The sequence below is a fragment of the Bufo bufo genome, chromosome 9, assembly GCF_905171765.1.
Source record: "Bufo bufo chromosome 9, aBufBuf1.1, whole genome shotgun sequence".
In the NCBI taxonomy this organism is placed as follows: domain Eukaryota; kingdom Metazoa; phylum Chordata; class Amphibia; order Anura; family Bufonidae; genus Bufo; species Bufo bufo.
The window spans coordinates 81042171-81055480 of NC_053397.1; the positions used below are offsets into that span (position 1 = coordinate 81042171).

The 13310-nt window shown below is 43.2% G+C and overlaps 1 pseudogene; it reads right to left on the reverse strand.

Annotated features, from left to right (window-relative positions):
- Positions 1–203: 203 nt before the first annotated feature.
- On the reverse strand, positions 204–382 carry LOC120979965 (annotated as a pseudogene).
- Positions 383–13310: the final 12928 nt, after the last annotated feature.

The following is a 13310-nucleotide window of genomic DNA, read 5'->3' on the forward strand; positions in this document are numbered from 1 at the left end:
TAACATACCACTCATATTGGGATTGCACAGTACATTACACGGCGCACGCACAGTGCCCCAAATTGGAAGTAAGAGGACCGACCAAGCATCTTTTTCCATCTCCCGGTTCCTAAAATCTATTCCATACACGTCCCCTGATAGGGGACGTAACAGGGATTAAACTGATAGGAATAGTACTACTTAAACACACCATTCATATCTGGTGGCACATTACATTGCAAGGCGTACGCGCAGTGCCCAAATTGGAAGTAAGAGGACCGACCAAGCATCTTTTTCCATCTCCCGGTTCCTAAAATCTATTCCATACACCGGCCCCTGATAGGGGACAAAACAGAGATTAAACTGTTAAGAACAGATTTTTTTTTATTTAAACAAAAGAGGACAGCCTCTGCGGAGCTGGGTATTTTTTTTCCGCATTACTGAACGCTCATGCACAATGGCTGTAGGCTCATGCGTCCTTTTGCGGAGGTGACAAACCTGGTCAGTCAAACCCAAGGCAACATCATCGACCTCATCCCATATACGTTTTTTCTGGAGCGTGCCCTGTGAAGAGTGCTGGATCAGGCCGTAGATGAGCATGAAGAGGAAGAGTTGTGGTCATTATCACCACCAGAAGCAGCCTTGTCGTCGATTGCTGGACCTGCGGCAATGCAGAGAGAGGAGTCTGAAGAAGAGGAGTCAGAGGAGGAAGGTGGCTTTGAGGAGGTGGAAGACCAACCACAGCAGGCGTCCCAGGGGGCTTATGCAATGAGAAGGACACTGGGTCCATGGGGATGCTATGCTGTGGGTCAGTTTATATGTGTATAAGTTTGTGACGCCAGTTTCAGTTTGCACAGGTACTGTTGCAGGGCCCTTTAAGATGGTATAGGCTCACGTACCAGGTGAGGAATGCCAGAGGGGGATATTGTCTCTGTGTAGCAGATATAGTAGTGTCAACGGTGTCTCCTACCTGTGGTACGGCTGGACTCCTGTATCCCGGCTCACATGCAACAAAATGAGTGCTGTTAATAGGAGTAATGATGGAAATCCACACAGATAATAGGGTCCAACTTGTCTTTACTTGGTGGTATGATATGCAGCTTTGATCCATACAAGTTACAGCTTTAGTCTAGAGTCCTAGCAGGTTTTGGCAATATGTGGCAGGAATTTATATGCATTCTGCATCTGATCATATGCCTAGAGAAACTGGCAGGTATCTATCTTCTGCTCTGTCTTTGGTTTGCTTAGTTTGGGTCTGACTAGCTGGTGAGGTAATTATATTCTCTTTGTCTTAGGATCTTTACTTACAGGACTGCTCACAGGGTATGAAGGTGGCTTCCTGGAGATCTGATAGTTCTGTGAAGGGCTGCTTTCTTTGTCCACCAGCTGAGGTAAGGGACTCAGGCTGGGAAGGTTGATCTTGGGCCTCAGCAGAGGCTTGGATCCTTGGTTGGGGTCCCTGTTTCTGGGAGCTCCTACTAACACAGCCTACCCCAGCAGGGGGTGGCTCACACACTGCTAGAACTTCCTTCTCCTCCTCATAAATCATGGCATGGGACATCCTACTTCTGCTCATGTAGGGGAGACTAGACTGGAATGGTCTGTTCCAGGCTAGAAGCTAACTCTGACCTGCTGCATACTGCTGGTGTACATTGGGAATTACAGCATATATACAAAACAGGCATAAAAATATACATTTTGGCACATACACAGTTAAATTACACAAGATGGTAAGACACATTTACATTAACATTATGAAGCAGGGGAACAGAAGTTTGGTGACATACTTCAGGATGTTACACTTGTCACCTTTCGGGGACCCTTGGTGTTGTACGTGGCTGGGTGGAGGAAGAGACTTTCAATGACGTCAGTGAGGACAAGGAACGGGACATGGCTAGCTTGGTATCCAACCTTGTGCAAATGGAGAGTTTGCGGTTGTGCAAATGGACTGTTTGCGGTTGTTTGCGGTGCGTTAAACGGGGATTTTGGTCTGTCAATGTGAAGCGGGCGTAACCCTTACACTACCTGATCGATACAACATCATAGAAAAAATGTGAGGGGGTTCAGTCAGCACAACCCTGTATGCAGGTTCACGCCAGGCACACTCTGCTTTTAACCCCGTCCGGTGCCGTGACAGCTTTCATCGGATCCAGGGATGCAAGTACCAACGTGCATGCTGAGCCCACTATATACTTCTCCTGGAGCCATACCTGATGTTTTAAAGCACGTTATTCCAAACAATTTAGGAATGTTAGGTGATTTATGCCCTTTATGGATTAAAACCTGACTCTGCGTCAACTACGTAATTTTCCATGGGAGTTTTGCCATGGATCCCCCTCCGGCATGCCACAGTCCAGGTGTTAGTCCCCTTGAAACAACTTTTCCATCACTATTGTGGCCAGAAAGAGTCCCTGTGGGTTTTACAATTTGCCTGCCTATTGAAGTCTATGGCGGTTCGCACGTTCGCGAACATTTGCAAAAATCTGCGTTCGCCGTTCGCGAACGGAAAATTTTATGTTTGCGACATCTCTAGCCCTCACCTATAATGTTTTTGAGGGTCACCAGCAGGCCCTTAACCATAATGTTTTAGATGGTCAGCTCAGCAGCAGATCCTCACCTCTAAAATTTTCGATGGTCAGCTTGGCAGCAGGCCCTCGACCACAAAATCTTTTAGATGGTCAGCTCGACAGCAGGCCCTCACCATTAATGTTTTAGATGGTCAGCTCAGCAGCAGACCCTCATCCCTAATGTTTTAGATGGTCAGATCAGGAGCAGGCCCTCACCCCTAATGTTTTAGAGGGTCACCAGCAGGCCCTTGCTCCTAATCTTTTTGAGGGTCACCAGCAGGCCATCAATTATTATTTTTCATTGGTGTGTATGATTCCCTTCTTTATGTGTAATAAAGGGTGTATTGGAGTGCCGATTCCTTGTAATTTTTGGCAGCCCTTTCACTTAGTGCATAGGCTTTATGAGTGTAGAAGTCCCACTACCTAAACAATTGTACCACAATGTGAATGAGGCCCTCCATTATGTGATATACAGGTTGTATCGGAGTGCCTTTTCCTTGTAATTTTTGGCAGCATTTGCACTTTATATACAAGTAAATATACAGGAAAGAATGTTTACTAACAATTTTTCCTCTAACATCGATTTTATCTTCGGTTTGGTGCGTATTATTGTCAGTCTGTAAAAGTGGCGTACTACTCGGACAACATCATTCCCAGCAGCGACCTGGGAGTCCAAGATGCATCCAGACATCCTCCCCATGCTGTTTCCAAACCATTTAAGTGGTGTTTCCATCAATTTCTGACCTTTTCCTATGAACCAAATAACCTCCCCTCTTCAGAGCAGGGGATCAGCGATGGTCAGTTCGCAGTGTTAATTAGCGAACACATGCGGGTTGCCATCTTTAGTAAAGTAGACTCACCTGTCTGGTGATGCACAGGTAAGCCCTTACCTGTGCCTGTGCCGGGAGCCGGTCTGAAATCAAATCCAGTCACCGGGAGCAGGCAGTTCCGAGAACAGCCCGATGAAGGCCCCCGGCCTTCCGAGCACCCGAGCATCCCGAGGTTTTCTACTCAAGCACCCGAACACTTTGGCGCGCGACCAAAACTAATAACCCATATATTTTGATATACTGTATTAGCCATTGAATTCCATGCAAAAAAAAATGGTATGCCTAGGAGGCCTCTTTCACACAAGCTTTATTGATTTCTGTATATAGGATAACAAAAATAAAGGGAGCGCCAGATTCAGCACATAACCGACACAAGCAAAGCCAAATAGATCTGTTTTGTTTCCGTCTAGAAGTCTGCTTTTTTTAGTGGAGAAATAAGTTCATTTTTTTTCTTCCCTGTTTTTGATGGAATCTTTGACAAGCCTTGTTTTGAAAAGTACTGCTGGCCATTTTCTTCAAAAGAAAAGTAAAAAAAAAAACTCAAATGTAAAAAAAAATAATCTAAATATAAGGATATAAAGGACAGAATTTTGGCCTGTAGCGGGCATTGGGTTTAGAACCACTGTGTCAACTAATCATTTTGTCTTTGGGCTATCCCTAATGGCATTTTCCTGGCAATTCCCTGTTTTTTACCCTTTACTCCTATACAGGACTATCCTAAGAGGTAGCAGCCTGATGGTTTCCCTGCAGCAAAGGGATCGTCTTTGCTGCAGGGAAGCCACCAGGCTTCTACCTCTTAGGATAGTCCATGTTTAGTTGGCAGCTGAACACACCTTCACTAGTAACTAGCAAACTAGGAGACCTATAGCTCTGGCACCTCTCTCTGGTGAAAGATGCTAAGTACCCACAGATGTCCAGCCTTTGCCTGGTAAAAATGCAAAACAGGTGCATTTGCCTTTTAGGAACGAGGAGGCGCACGCATGCCCTATGTGACAAGGAAAGAAGTTTAGCAGCTGAGCTCAGGCTGAGGACCCCAGTTCTGACCCGGCTGGGGATGGCTGGCAGCTGGGCAGCATCAGAAGTGTAAGTGATGCAGTGCCCGCGCCCACTTTGGGTATTGGGACAGTGGCAAGCACTGAGCGCCACCATGACATGGCCACAGGAGAAACAGCAGGAGGCGCAACCAGAGAGAAAGTGGTTATGAACATAAAAAAATCTAACAATATTTTTATTGCATATATACTGCAATAATATTTCATTGCAAATGCATAGTAATACTTTTCATGGGATAATCCCTTTAAATAAAATATATGGGGCACACTGAATGTAGATATTAAGCACTGTAACTATGTTTTTTCAGCTACAGATGTCTACATGAAGACATGGTCAAATGATTTTACACAGATTTTTGCACAGGAGGTATCTCACTTCAGCAAATCTATCATGCAGACAAAGTTAATACAAGGCACTTACTAATGTATTGTGAATAGTCCATATTTCCTCCTTTGCTGGCTTCATTCATTTTCCTTCACATTATACACTGCTTGTTTTCAGGAAACCTTTTTCCTTTTTTTTCTATGATACATCATGTTCGGTACTACAATGAAATCTCTGGGGAGAAAGTAGAATTTTTGGGGAGTAATGCAAAAAATAGAAAGTCTGCCGTTCTTCTTACATTTTATTATTTACTGAGCAGTAAAAATAATAAGTTGACTGTATTCTTTGAGTTGGTGCAAATATGGTGATATCAAATAAGTATAGGGTTATTTTTTTTAAGTTTTAGTACTTTTACACAATAAAACCATTTTGTGGAAATAAACTGCACTCCCACTCCCATCAGCTTTTCTCTGCAGCCTCCATCTCTGGAACTAACTCTTTGAATGGGACAGGAAGCACGGCTCCAATCAAAGTGTAGTGACCGTGCCTAGCTGGCATTCACTTGAATGGGAGCTTAGCGGCAGTAACCAAGCATTGCACTATATTGTAATGTAAAAATGTATACTGCTCTTGTAAAGGGATTAAAGAAGTTGTCCCATCTGGACAACTCTTCCTCAAATGAAACCTAACCCAAACGCTCTGGTAGTCTGGTAAGAAACATAGTGTCATACTGTAGTACATGGTCGCATTAAGTTCTCCAGAGGTGCCTCCACCTTAAAGTAATAAAGGGTGATCCAAAGTGTAATTTTTTAAATATGATTATTTTTCGGGGGCCCTACTGTACATGGCAGCATACATACTTTGAAACATATTTTTTAGGTGACAAACTCCCTTCAAAGGTGTTTTCCCATGATCACAACATGCATATCGGCTGCTTCATTCAAATGGGGAGCACAGACTACTGATTTAGTGATCGGTAGGTGCCCCAGTAGTCAAACCCCTGCCGCTCAGATGCTTATTAAGACATATTAAAATTTATCATAATCTCCCCACTTTTGAGCAAATTTATTGAAATTCATTTCTGATTTTCAAATCTGATTCTAATGAATTAGTCAACCCAAATTAAAAGTGCTCAGATTGCCCTGAACTGTCATGTATGGCACTCTGACTGTATCCGACCTCTTTTAAGGTTGCCATAGTAAAGTTCCTTTCAGGTCCTGGTAAACCATTGCAGTCTATGGTATAAGCAATGTAATGGACCCTAGAGGGACTAAAAATAAAAGTGAGATGAAGTAAAAGCAAGTTATTAAAAAAATAAAAAAATAATTAAAAATTCATATCACTTATAATTCTATATGTATAACTCATTTTACAAACTAAAATTATAAATTAAATATAATTGGTATTGGCCATACCAAAAATGGCTAAACTATCAAAATATAAAAGTATTTATCCAGTGTGATGAATTACGTAATAGAGATGGCCAAATAATTTTTTTTTGTTGCTTCACCTTCCAAAAAATTGCATAAAAAGGTAAAATAATCAAGCATACCCCAAAATGGTATCAATAGAAACTACAAATCACTCCCAAAAATAAGCTCTTACACAGTTTCATAGACCTAAATATAAAAAAGTTACAGATGTCAGAATATGTTGATGCAATTACTTCAAAGATTTTTTCTTTTTCAAAAGCATTAAAACATAAGGAAAACTCTAAACATTTGCTATCGCTTTAATCGTATTGACCTGCAGAGTGAAGATAACATGTCAGTTTTACTGTATAGGGAACACTGAAACCCATAAAGTTCTAACTCATTTGGAATTTTTTCCCAGCTTTCCACTACATGATATGGAATATTAAGTGGTGCTGTTAGAAAGTTAACAGAAAAAATAAAAAAGTTATGTCTCCTGCAAGACAGGGAATAAAAAATGAAAAAATGTCATTAATGGGTTAAAGCTTTATTATATTTTTCTGTTTCCATTGTGAGACATTGCTACTTTTCTTAAAAAATTGCATTTGCAAACTACTTTTGAATGACACTAAAATCAGCCCAAGACCAGAATTCCATGGTCTCCAATGCAGTTTTTGTGCAGTTTCTAAAGCAATTTTTTTAGCCAAACACAAGAATTGATACAAAAAAAGACTATAGAAAAGTATAGAATATACAAAAGTATAGAAGCCTTTCCTTTATAGTCTTCCATTTGTATCTGTTTCTAAGGTAGGCTCAAAAATTTGCTTCAAAAACTGCATTGATTCTAAACTGATCAAATCTGTCATTCCAGATGAATACAACCATTTTTCGATTCTGATGAATCTCTCCAAGTGGTGGCCATAAAGGTCAGAGAGCCAAGACATCTGTCACCAAGCAGGGATAATTTATGGATCATGTTTTAATTAAAAAATAAAATCTAAAAGTGCCTTTTTAAACAGGTTGGTTGTTACCATCGGTTACCATCGGTACTCAAACCCATACATGTCACTGTCACTTTCTCATTACTGATGCTGTCTTGGCCCTAAAGAGCTTAAAAGAAGTGGAATACGGTCCTAGAAGACGCTAGAGTGTCATACATGACTTTTCATGGCATTCTGAACACTTTCGACTTGGGTTGAATTTATTCCTCAAATAAAATAAATAAAAATTGAATTTATTTATCAAATAAAATAAGTCAATTAAAACTGGGGCAGCCATGGAGATTTTCTAGAATAACAAAATAATTGATACTCACCCCTTTTCTCCAGTATTTCCAGTGGTGCAAAATGTTACCCCCCTCCCCTAATGCCATCTTCCTGCAGCGGTGACATTCCATACACACAGGTCACCAATGACTGCTCTCACCAGTACACAGGAGGTCACGGCTGTGGCTAGTGATTGGCTGCAGTAGTGACAGCTGTATCCAACAGCACAGGAAGAAGCAGAGGAGAACAGGGGTGAGTATTGATTATTTTTTATTAATTTTTTTGACCATTTACAGGGGCTGTACAATGTTTTTTTTTTTTTTTTTGCTTGGACTACCCCTTAAAGGTCACTCAGGCTGTAATCACACAATACAGGAGGCAATCACTGCTAAGGAGGAAAAAGGACGTAAATACAAAGGAAAATTGTATTTGACGTGATGTTGCCTTTTAATTTCAAGGAAAGCAAATAACTATACATTCATAGCAAAGAGTTGTTGGAACGTTCATATGTTCCAGATGTCATAATTGTACATCTGCTTCTCCCAAATCTAGGCCTGTCTAATGTCCACGCAGAGAAAATAATACATTCAAGAGTGCATTGGGACTTTGTCATGAATGGTGGCAGAGGTCCAAAAACTTACATTATTATTTTGCCACATAATAAAACACAAATACTAGCTTATCCAGTGCATTCTATACGGTATAGACATCACCAAAGACATATACATGGACATTAAAATTGATACCAATAATGTTGAGAGAATCAAAGCCAAACAAATTTACTTTGATCTGAATTTTAGGACAAATTTGATTCGCCGCAAAGCCGAATTTCCTCGCACTTTGTGGTAACTAATAATTTTTCCTGAAATGGCAGCAAATCACGTGGGGTGACGTGTGATGTCACCGTGCTGGCTGGGCGTTGTGACGTCATTGCGATCGGCCAGCATGATGATTTTGCGCGGTTTCTTCATTCAAAATGGCTGCGACGAATAGAGAAGTTATGTTTTTTTGTTTAACCCCTGAAAGGCTACCATTTTAACATCAAATGCCTGAATCAGCGTTGAACCTGACATCTGAGCGGTTCAATGATGGGAGGCAGCGTGATCGCAGTTCCCTGTCATTGCACCCGCTGCTTACAATGGAATGTGATTTGTGATGAAGTAATTTGTAACAAATAAAAATTTTCATTACTTTGCTCATCAGTACCTACTAATATCTAAAAGTACATGAGCTTTTTAAAGGGGTTGTCGGGGATTTGGGACCTTTGTCCTATAGTACTTCAGTGTCACACACATCAACAACACCCATGTCCTACCTGATGAATTTACTTCTAATGCCCCCTTTTGCTCCAATAAATTCTCTGCCGGAAGTGAAGGTTTTCTTTCACTCAGTGACGTACCGGGTCCCTTGTAGAGGAGGAAAGCTTCCTCTTCCACTGCTCAGGGAGCCCGGTGACGTCACTGCCAGCCTAGCTAATTATGTAAAGTGTTGGAGGGGCGGTAAGTAGCCTGGCCGAGATCCCGCTAAGCTCCTCCCCCTCCAGTACGGTGACGTCACCGGGTGCCGACAAGGGACCAATCAGAGTTTATGGGGGAGGAATATGATGCTGGAGGATGAATATGTATAAGGGGGGCAGATCTATGGAGGAGTGAATAATGTGCAGAAGGCTGAATATGTATGAGGGGGGCAGATGCAGGGAGGTGATGTTACACTGTAGAAACCGCCTGCTGCTGAGTTGCACTGGGACACACAATGCTTTGCAGCAGGAAGTGATGGCATACATAAACAGATATGTAAACAGTCTGTTGGGGACTGTAGGAGCAATGCAGCAGTGTAAAAAGCTACCTAAAAACATCTTGGGAACATAAACTTGGCTACTAATGGTGAGTAAGCTACTTTAAAAAAATGAGTTTGATCCTGGACAACCCCTTTAATAAGCAGACAGTCCCTATGATGGGGCTCTATCTATATCTGTCAGGGAGGCATCTATTCTTTAGTTTCATTGTTAATTCATTTTGATTACCAATCTTCTACTAGTATGTTATTTCCCCAATTTCTTTTAACCCCTTCCCAATGCTGCCATTTTACATTTTTGTGCATTTGATTTTTTACTTTTTGCCTTCCAAAAGCCATAACTTTTTTTATTTTTCCATTCACAAATCCATGTGAGGGCTTGATTTTTGAAGGACAAGTTGTTTCTAGTTCCATTTAATATTTGATCCAAAGGATTGGGATGCTGGAGACATAATAGTCTCATGAGAGCCTGCAAGCAATTGACCCCGTGGCGAGTGCCCAGTGGCAATGAAAACGTACAGTCTAAATAAAGAATCGATCCGTGGCACTTCAACTTGTAGGTCATTATTAAATATGTGCGGGAGAAAATCATATACTGTAGTTTATATTAGCTTTACTACCTAAAAAAAAACTTTAAAAAAAAATATTTTTTATGTGTCACCAATTCACCATATTCTGATTCCTATAACTTTTATATTTCCCTCTATGAAACTCTGTAAGGATCCATCTTATGGGAAAAGCTGTAGTTTCTATTGATATTTTGTGGTACTTATTACTTTTGGATAATTTTCAATTTTTGGATGTGAGACGACTAAAAAACAGCAATGGGCATTTTTATTTTTATTTTGTTCCGTTATGGCATTCACTATAAATACTTTTATATTTTAAAGGTTTGGGCAATTTTGGACGCAGTGAGACCAATGATTTTTTTTAATGTCTATTTATTGTTTGAATGTAAAAAGGGGAAAGAAACTTTGAGCCCTTATTTAGCCCTGCGCTAGTGGTGGATCCGCCGGAGTTATGAAGAGGCACAGGCCTTTTCATAACTTCGGCTGATCCCCCACCACTTCAAAATGTAAGACAGCGTCCAAGTTGCCTTACATTTAGACCATTTTCTACTCCTAAACCAGGTGTCGAAAACGATGAATGAGACGGGCCTGCCGACCCACCCCTTCCGTGCCCACGCCACGCCCACTTTTTTAGACCTGGGGTGAGCAGAGAGAAGTCGCAGATTGCAGCGCAAAGAACCTTATCTTTCCCCCTGGGAACTTGATCATGCGATCATTAGATCGCTTAAACCATAAACTGCAGTAATAGCCTACAATTAGACCTAATCATGAAACAAAACCTAAAAAAATTGGTGTGCATACCCAACAAATTAGCACATGAGTCCAACAATGTAGCAAAATGTAATTTATTAGATATCACTTAAAAAAATATATAGCAAGGGGAGTAAACATGAACCAGTGTGGTAGCAAGAATATGAGGAGAGCACATGGGAAGGGGATAGTAATAATCATATACAAGTGCAGAGAGTCATATGTGGTAATACTGAATGGAGGCTGGAACGTGCCTGGTCCACTGCACACCACCGGTATGAGGAAATCACAGTCAGCAAGTTACAAAGTTAATAAAACAAGATAGTGATCCCCTTCCCAGTGTCACCTCACCTGCCCAACGCGTTTCGCCAAACAAGCTGCATCAGGTACTTTGTAACTTGTTGACTGTGATTGTATTTACATTCTGTAAACCCTGTGCAGTACTGCTGTTACACTTGCAGGCTGTGTACTTGCTTGATCCCTGCACATTTTCCTCATACCGGTGGTATGACGTTATGGCTTCCACTCAGAGCTTGAGCTGATGACATGTTCAGAGACCTGACATCCGCCATAAATGTAAGGAGTAAGTTGAGAAGGGGAAAGGGTTTTCCCAAAATTAACATTCATCAAGACCTGGAACTCACTTTGATCATGAAAATGGGTGCTGCTGCATCTCCCTCTCCTCTTCACTGCATAAGGCCTCATGCACACGACCGTATTTTTTCACGGTTCGCAAAAACGGGGTCCGTAGGTCTGTGATCCGTGACCGTTTTTTCGTCCGTGGGTCTTCCTTGATTTTTGGAGGATCCACGGACATGAAAAAACTGTCGTTTTGGTGTCCGCCTGGCCGTGCAGAGCCAAACGGATCCGTCCTGAATTACAATGCAAGTCAATGGGGACGGATCCGTTTGACGTTGACACAATATGGTGCAATTTCAAACGGATCCGTCCCCCATTGACTTTCAATGTAAAGTCAGGAGTTAATATACCATAGGATCTGAGTTTTCTCCAATCCGATGGTATATTTTAACTTGAAGCGTCCCCATCACCATGGGAACGCCTCTATGTTAGAATATACTGTCGGATATGAGTTACATCGTGAACCTCATATCCGACAGTATATTCTAACATAGAGGCGTTCCCATAGTGATGGGGACGCTTCAGGTTAGAATATACTAAAAGAACTGTGTACATGACTGCCCCCTGCTGCCTGGCAGCACCCGATCTTTTACAGGGGGCTGTGATCAGCACAATTAACCCTTCAGGTACCGCACCTGGAGGGGTTAATTGTGCGTATTATAGTCCCCTGTAAGAGATCAGGGGCTGCCAGGCAGCAGGGGGCAGACCCCCTACCCTCCCCAGTTTGAATATCATTGGTGGCCAGTGTGCGGCCTCCCCTCCCCCGCCCCCCCCCTCTGTCGGCCCCCCTCTATTGTAATATCATTGGTGGCCAGTGTGCGGCCTCCCCTCCCCCGCCCCCCCCTCCGTCAGCCCCCCTCTCCCCCTCTATTGTAATATCATTGGTGGCCAGTGTGCAGCCTCCCCCCCCCCCCCCCCCTCTATTGTAATTTCATTGGTGGCCAGTGTGCGGCCTCCCCCCCCCGGCCCCCCCTCTATTGTATTAATATCATTGGTGGCCAGTGTGCGGCCTCCCCTCCCCCGCCAGTGTCCGGCCGGGAGCTCCTCCTACTGGTAAGTGACAGATCAATGCGGCGCACAGACCTGTCACTTGCCAGTAGGGGGAGCTCCCGGCCGGACACACATCGCAGCAGCCAGCAGGTAAGTATGATGCTTCTAATATTGTAATATTGCTAAGTAACCATGGCAACCAGGCCTGCAGTAGCGTCCTGTTTGCCATGGTTACCGATCAGAGCTCCAGAGCGATTAAACTGGGACTCCGATCGGAATCTCCGCTGCCACCAATGATCGGGCGGGGGGGGGGGAGAGGGGAGGCCGCACACTGGCCACCAATGAAATTACAATAGAGGGGGGGAGGGGGGCCGACGGAGGGGGGGCGGGGGAGGGGATGCCGCACACTGGCCATCAATGATATTAATACAATAGAGGGGGGCCGGGGGGGGGGGGCGCACACTGGCCACCAATGATATTACAATAGGGGGGGGGGGGTGGGGGGCCGCACACTGGCCACCAATGATATTCAAACTGGGGAGGTAGGGGGGTCTGCCCCCTGCTGCCTGGCAGCCCCTGATCTCTTACAGGGGGCTATGATATGCACAATTCACCCCTTCAGGTGCAGCACCTGAGGGGTTAATTGTGCGGATCACAGCCCCCTGTAAGAGATCGGGTGCTGCCAGGCAGCAGGGGGCAGTCATGTACACAGTTCGTAGTATATTCTAACTAGAAGCGTCCCCATCACTATGTGAACGCCTCTGTGTTAGAATATACTGTCGGATTTGAGTTTTCACGAAGTGAAAACTCATCTCTGAAAAAGCTTTTATGCAGATGGGTCTTCGGAAAAAAACGGAAAACGTCACAACGGCCACGGATGCACACAACGGTCGTGTGCATGAGGCCTAACAGTGGTGGTCAAACATGCCTCCTGCTGCTCCATTTATGAGATTAAGGGCTCATGCACACGAACGTATTTTCTTTACTCCGTGTGCATTCCATTTCCGTATTTCCGTTCCCCAAAAAAAGAGTGCATGTCCTATTATTGTTCGCAAATCATGGTCCGAGGCCCCATTTAAGTCAATGGGTCTGCAAAACATACGGAACACATCCATATGTCATCCGTATTTCATCCGTA